The sequence below is a fragment of the Clupea harengus genome, chromosome 9, assembly GCF_900700415.2.
Source record: "Clupea harengus chromosome 9, Ch_v2.0.2, whole genome shotgun sequence".
Classification (NCBI taxonomy): Eukaryota; Metazoa; Chordata; class Actinopteri; order Clupeiformes; family Clupeidae; genus Clupea; species Clupea harengus.
The window spans coordinates 6,388,328-6,395,763 of record NC_045160.1 but is presented as its reverse complement, the minus strand read 5'-3'; the positions used below and the strand labels follow the sequence as shown (position 1 = coordinate 6,395,763).

General features: G+C 43.2%; 1 long non-coding RNA gene across 1 annotated transcript in view; it reads right to left on the bottom strand.

The window, feature by feature from the left end:
* LOC116221795 overlaps positions 1-5,103 on the bottom strand; it is a 38,368-nt gene extending 33,265 nt beyond the window's left edge. Inside the window, exon 1 of the long non-coding RNA XR_004164274.2 lies at positions 5,001-5,103. This is a non-coding gene — a long non-coding RNA (uncharacterized LOC116221795). The remainder of the gene's footprint in view (positions 1-5,000) is intronic.
* Positions 5,104-7,436: the final 2,333 nt, after the last annotated feature.

Sequence of the window (7,436 nt, the reverse complement as noted above, 5' to 3'; positions counted from 1 at the left end):
AGATACACACACACACTAACATAACAACAATCACTGGAAGTACCCACCACAATACAAGCCAAATGAATACACTGTAGAGATGTCTTGAGTAGATAAAGATATCCCACAACACCATCCACCACACAATGATCCCGTCAGTACACCCTCAAGGCATGCTCTACAGCATGGGCTTATGTTTGCTTGCCTTTGAAGTACACAGTAGAGAAAAGCAACTCGTGGTCCACTGTGATCCATGTCAAAGTTTTGTAAAGTGAGGGCGCCGCCTCGCAACTAGGTGTGTGTGTGTGTTTGTGTGTGTGTGTGTGTGTGTGTGTGTGTGTGTGTGTCTGTTTAATGAAATATGCTAGACTAACTTCCAACAGCATCCCTAACTAATGCATATTGACCTTTTGAGCAGCTCTTTTGATCATTAGTGCAAGAGGGAGCGAGGGAATTCAAAGCAAAATGAAGAAGAGACATAGAGAGCATTTGTGTGTGTGTGTGTGTGTGTGTGTGTGTGTGTGTGTGTGTTTGTGTGTGTGCGTGCGTGTGTGTGTGCGTGTGTGTGTGTGTGTGTGTGCGTGTGTGTGTGTGTGTGCATGGGAAAGTTGTGTGTCCAGGCTTTCAGTCTTTACACACTCTGTGTCCCTGGACTGGATGTGCAGTGGCTCACCAGCAAGACCTGTGGTGCATTATGGGTAATTAGGCAGCTGGTGGGAGCCAGAAGGCCCTTTTGCAAAATGATGGAGAGAAGAATGTGTATCTGACACACACATACACACACACACACACACACACACACACACACATACACAAGTGGCTGGGAAGCTAAGCAGCTGGTGTAAATCAGCAAACCATGTTTTTGTCAGAGCTTGTCTCACCCACACTCTCCAAAAATGAAGAGTGTGTGAGTGTCCATACAGGTGTGTGTGTATGTGTGTGTGTGTGTATGTGTGTGTGTGTTGGTGTAAAAGCCACAGTGCTCTCTCCAACTCCCACTTGAAGGGCCTGAGACCATCCAAGCACACACACACACACACACACACACACACACAAATACACACTTTTAAAACTTGAAGTGGTATCCTACACCACGGGCTGTGAGTGCCACAGTGAATGGGCCTCCTCTTGGTCTCTGAGCGCCAGCTGCTGTTCCTCTGGTCCATCAGTGTTTCATCATCGGCACGTCACCTGGACTCCTTCAGTGAGCGTCAGCACACACGGGCAGTGGAGGAGCCCATAATGGGGACAGTCAGAGATGCAGACACAGGAGGAAAGGGGGGCTGGAGTGGACTTATCTCATGGTCATTACAGCAGGGTCACATTATTAAAGCAGATGACTTTCCAACAAAGACCAAACCTACTTGCATGTTATGATCAAGCGAAGTAATCTATGTCTATGCAGTAGATTGTTAGAAACACCCTTCATTTTACCTTCCTTAAACACCCTGTCAGGTCCTCATAAACATCTCCTAAGCAAATGTGTAACACACAAGTGTGTGTGAGAGTGTTTGTTTCAAGCTAGGGTATGTGTGTGCAGTGTGCCGATTTGCATATACATTTGGATATGCGTGTATGAGAGGGATAGAGAGACATAAAAAGAGGAAGAGAGGCGTGTGTGTGTAGGTGTGTGTGAGTGTGTGTGTGTGTGTGTGTGTGTGTGAGTATGTGTGTGTGTCTGTGTGTGTGCATGGTTGTGAGTGTGTGTGTGTGTGTGTGTGTGTGTGTGTGTGTGTGTATGTGTGTGTGTGTGTGTGTGTGTGTGTGTGTGTGTGTGTGTCGGTGTGTGTCGGTGTGTGTGCATGATTGTGAGTATGTGTGTGTGTGTGTGTGTGTGTGTGTGCATGGTTGTGAGTGTGTGTGTGTGTGTGTGTGAGTTTTGTTTGTGTGTGTGTGTGTCTGTGTGTGGGCTGGAGTGTCCTGCAGGAGCAAGTGCTGTCTTATATTACACCTCAGCCTCACACAGAGACAGGGGGAGGTGGCAAAAAGGAATTTTTTAATCGTAGTGTTATTTTTAGAATCCCCCTCCTCTATATCTGTTTTTCTATCTGTCTATCTATCTATCTATCTATCTATCTATCTATCTATCTATATATCTATCTATCTATATATCTATATATCTATCTATCTGTCTATTTGTCTATCTATCTGTTAGGTGAAAATTCACTCAAGTTACCTCAGGACTCCGGAGTTGCATATAAGTATATTTATTCAACAACAACAACGAGCTTGTCGGGCACAACCACGTCCTAGCAGGCCAGAGAGAGGCACAGGCCCACTCTCAGAGAGAGAGAGAGAGAGAGAGAGAGAGAGAGAGCCCGGGCTCACTCCCAGACTGCAGCAGACGAGAGAGAAGCAAAATTAAACACATCACACAAGGTTTATATAGAAAGTAGTTGGCATTCTCTGACGCCAAAACACTTTGTCAGCAGGGATAACCACGTGGTGGGTCTCTCATGTCTGTGGTCATCTTACTATGCTTTCTTCAACGTAATGCATCAGCAAGGCAGAAAAGAAGGACTACTAGTCCTTCTTATCAGCCCTCACTTACACACACAGAGAAGGTACACTTTAAGCACATTGCACCCATACAAATAACATAGATCACACGTGAGACTTCGTCTGTATGATTAAACATCACACACGCATGGATATGTGTTAAATATTATAACACACGCCCATAGACGAACACAGACTCTAAATCTAATCACTTGATATCGACGAGGTCTGTTCTTTTTGATTGTCTACTCTACACGATGTAAAGAGTTGAGTGCTGTGATACAATTGAGAGACAGCCAATTGAGAGACAGTCAGTTTCTTAAACGCCTTTTTGTTTAAAGGGTTTGTTGCCATTGCTGTTGTTGTACTGTATGTGTTGACATGTGCCTTATCATTCAACGTTTACATGTTGTGCTTTGACAACACTGTATTGTATTACGGTCATGCTACGAAAGCCATTTTCACATTGAAAGAATGATGAGATGAGGATATATGACCTTGTTTCTATCAAAGAGAGGGTGGGGATGGAGATTAGGAAGAGGGGATATAGATACACAGACAGAGGGAGAGGAGATAGAGAAAGAGATAGAGAGAGGGAGGGAGGAAAGGGGGAGAAACAGAACAGAAAAAGATGGAAAGGGGAGGAAGAGAGGGAGACTAAGAGAGGAGGAGAGAGAGAGAGAGGGATGGAGGAGGAGAAAGGGTAAATAAAATAAGAGATCATTGAAGAGGGGGAAAGAAGGGGAACAGCCTCCAGGTCTGAGTCGTGGTGACCTGATGTCAGAAACTCATTAATGATTGGAATTAGTCTGAGGATAGGACTTGCTTATCACTCAGACACATGCTTGTATACAAACACACACACACACACACCACACACACACACACACACACACACACACACACACACACACACACACACACACACACACACACACACACACACACAATTTCTCCCTCTCTCTCTCTCTCTCTCTCTCTGTGTGTGTGTGTGTGTGTGTGTTTGTGTGAATGTTCTGCCTGACAGATATGATAGATTGCATGTGGACTGAAGGGTAAACAAAAGACAGATTTGGGAACATTTCAACAGTCTGTTTCCTAGTAAATAGGCACTGACTGACAACCTATCATAATTAGTTGCAACCAATTCCTAGCCAATCATGACCTGCCATGATCAGTCACAAGCAATCCACAGCCAATCAAAACTAATTATGCCCTCTCACAATCCATCAGACCACCAGAAAAAAACCCTGACCCTGTAATGTAGAAGTACAAATCAAGGGACCTATATTTCTCATTTAAAAAGCACTTTCTATTCATTACCAGAGATGGATAGGTATTCTGTTCTCTGAAAGGAATCATATGGGCTATGATTCAAAACAATGATGTGGTCAAGTATGTAGGCTGTGTGTGTGTGTGTGTTTGTGTGTGTGTGTGTGTGTGTGTGTGTGTGTGTGTGTGTGTGTGTTTATGTGTGTGTGTGTGTGGGGGGGGGGGGGGGGGCAGAAGCAAAAGGAGAAAGAAATGAAAGAATATGCAAGAGAGAGAGAGAGAGAGAGAGGGAGAGAGATAGAGAGAGAAGAGAGATAGTGTGTGCATGTGTCTGTGTAACAGAAGGAGAACGTTTGAGAGAGTGTTTGATGCGTGACCTTTCATGCTTGTGAATGCATTTCCTTACTGGGATCGTCTTTGACCTTTACCATCAAACATGTAATGACACACTCGCAAAAATACACACGCACACACACACACACGCATATACGCACACACACTTATGCATGCATAAATGCATAATACTCACAGGCTTTGCACAGATAAATGCCATTATCTTCTATAAGCACATTCGTATTGAGCCACGATTATCTTGAGGATAGGCATCACTGTGATAACATCACGTTTTCATTACCAATGAACATCTCCATACCTGCACACCTCACCGCCATACCAACACAAATCATCTCCATAACTACACATCATCACCATACCAACACACATATCCATAATTACACACATCATCACCATACCAACACAAATCATCTCCATAACTACACATCATCACCATACCAACACACATATCCATAATTACACACATCATCACCATACCAACACAAATGATCATAACTACACACATCACCACCATACCAACACAAATGATCATAACTACACACATCATCACCATACCAACACACATATCCATAACTACACATCATCACCATACCAACACAAATGATCATAACTACACACATCATCACCATACCAACACACATATCCATAACTACACATCATCACCATACCAACACACATATCCATAACTACACATCATCACCATACCAACACACATATCCATAATTACACACATCATCACCATACCAACACAAATGATCTCCATAACAACATATACATCATGGCACTGCATGGTGACTGCACATATCTCTATACCGACCAAACCTACTTGCATGTTGTGATCAAGCGAAGTGATCTATTTCTATGCAGTAGATTGTTAGAAACACCCTTCATTTTACCTTTCTTAAACACCCTGTCAGGTCCTCATAAACATCTCCGAAACACACGCATCAGCACTTCAATAGCCAACAAAAAAATGGCCATCAAGCCTTTTTTCCACTAGGGGTAAGAGGGTGTGTTTACTCGTAAGCAAATGTGTCACACATAAGTGTGTGTGAGAGTGTTTGTGTCAATCTAGGGTATGTGTGTGCAGTCGTAGATTTGCATATAAATTTGGATATGTGTGTATGAGAGGAATAGAGAGACATAAAAAGAGGTAGAGAGGTGTGTGTATGTGTGTGTGAGTGTATGTGTCTGTGTGTGTGCATGGCTGTGTGTGTGTGTGTTTGTGTGTGTGTGTGTGTGTGTGCGTGTGTGTGTGTGTGTGTGCGTGTGTGTGAGTGTGTGTGTGTGTAGAGACAGACAGAGTGGTTATATTTTTAGTTGCTGCTGATGTATCTATCTAATGATGATAAAAATGAGAGACAGTGTGGGGACATAGAGACCTATTATAACAGAGAGAGAGAGAGAGAGATGGTTAAAGACAGAGAGAGAGATAGAGAGAGAGAGATGGTTAAAGACAGAGAGAGAGATAGAGAGAGAGAGATGGTTAAAGACAGAGAGAGAGATAGAGAGAGAGAGATGGTTAAAGACAGAGAGAGAGATAGAGAGAGAGAGATGGTTAAAGACAGAGAGAGAGAGAGAGAGAGAGAGATGGTTAAAGACAGAGAAAGAGAGCGATAGAGAGAGAGAGATGGTTAAAGACAGAGAAAGAGAGCGATAGAGAGAGCTACTGACAGAATGAGAATGAGAGAGAGGGAGATGGTTAAAGAGAGAGAGAGAGAGATAGAGAGAGCTACTGACAGAATGAGAATGAGAGAGAGCGAGGCATGTGTCTCTGTGAGAAAGCCAGAGCCGGTATAAAGCAGAGGCTCAAACACACAGAGGCAGATGCAGCTGTTCTATCACTATTCTTATCAAGCGGTCATACCAGTGCAATCATCACCAGCGCTGAAGAGGAAAACTCCAGTCAACAAGCCTGGATATGAAGGGGGCACACACACACACCACACACACACACACATGCACGTACACACACACGTGCACACACGCGCTGACAGAATACTATAAACATTTCAGACAGAATACTATAAATCTGTTTCTAAGGTAAGACCAGGACTGAGCTTGCAAACTGTACACACACACACATACACATACATACATACACAGATAGAGAGAGAGAGAGAGAGAGAGAGAGAAAGACAACCAAAAAATCTTAATTTCAACAATAATCTTTTATGCAAACAGTGTATTTATGTTTAGTTTAACCCCCCTTTATTTGCCAAATAAAGATTTGATATGTATTGTGTCTCACCCGACCCATGCTGTCGCTTTCCTGCTAGCTTCTGTCCATCTTGGTGTACATGTTAGTGGCGGCGGTATAGCAGTGCTCTTTTTGAAAATAAACCCCTAAAACCCTAAATGTGCCCAGGCGATGTTGCATGTATCCAGACTGGCCTAACACCTAGCAGAATCATTCATCAATCATCTCATCATCGAAGGTATTGTATCATCATCACATTATATCATCACAACAGGAACAAAGATCGGAGAAGGAGAGTGAGTAGAGACATTTTTTAAGAAATAAAATTCCACGTTAATGTAAAAAATGTTGTGTGCAGCTTTGCAAGCTACCATCAGCGTACCTAATTGCTGGTAGCCATTAACGCCATTATAGGCAAACGTTCAACCATTCATTTCAATGGGAAAAAATAGAGATGAATAAATAACGACAATATAAAACAGAAGGGGGGCATCGCAGCTATATTAACACACACACACACACACACACACACACACACACACACACACACACACATCGCAGCTATATTAACAAGCACAGTGCACAGGATCAGGACATGTCAGAGTTAGAACATTGTTGATATCTCAAAAGCACTAGGAGCAGAGGTGCCTGTAAACAGGTGGAATAAGGATGATTATAGCACTTAAAGAGAACAATAGTGTGGTTGCTTCCGAGAGAAAGAGAGGCCTCGGGGAGACCTCAGGGAGACCTCCACTCCAAATCACTGCTGTTTTTTTGTTGAGCGCTGAAAAGCATTTCTCCATCAACATCTGGCACAGCTGCTCTTAGAGGAGATGAAAGCAGCACCTTCCAACAACAATCTAAAGGCGAAACAACGTATCCAGGTAAGAACATCGCCATCATTCTGCTGGATCACTGGAGTGTCTGGTAACGATCCGTTTTCACAGTCAATCAGGCCAATTCAGCGCCGTTTCAATGGAGTGACACAGAGAACAAAAGGCACAGGAGGACTGAGTCTTTTTTTAACAAAGGAAATGGAGCTCAAAAGCCAGAGTCTGAGAAAGAAAGAGAGAGAGAGAGACATCTGAAGAAGATATCTGTTTGAGGCCATGTTTCCCAGTCTTTGCTTCTC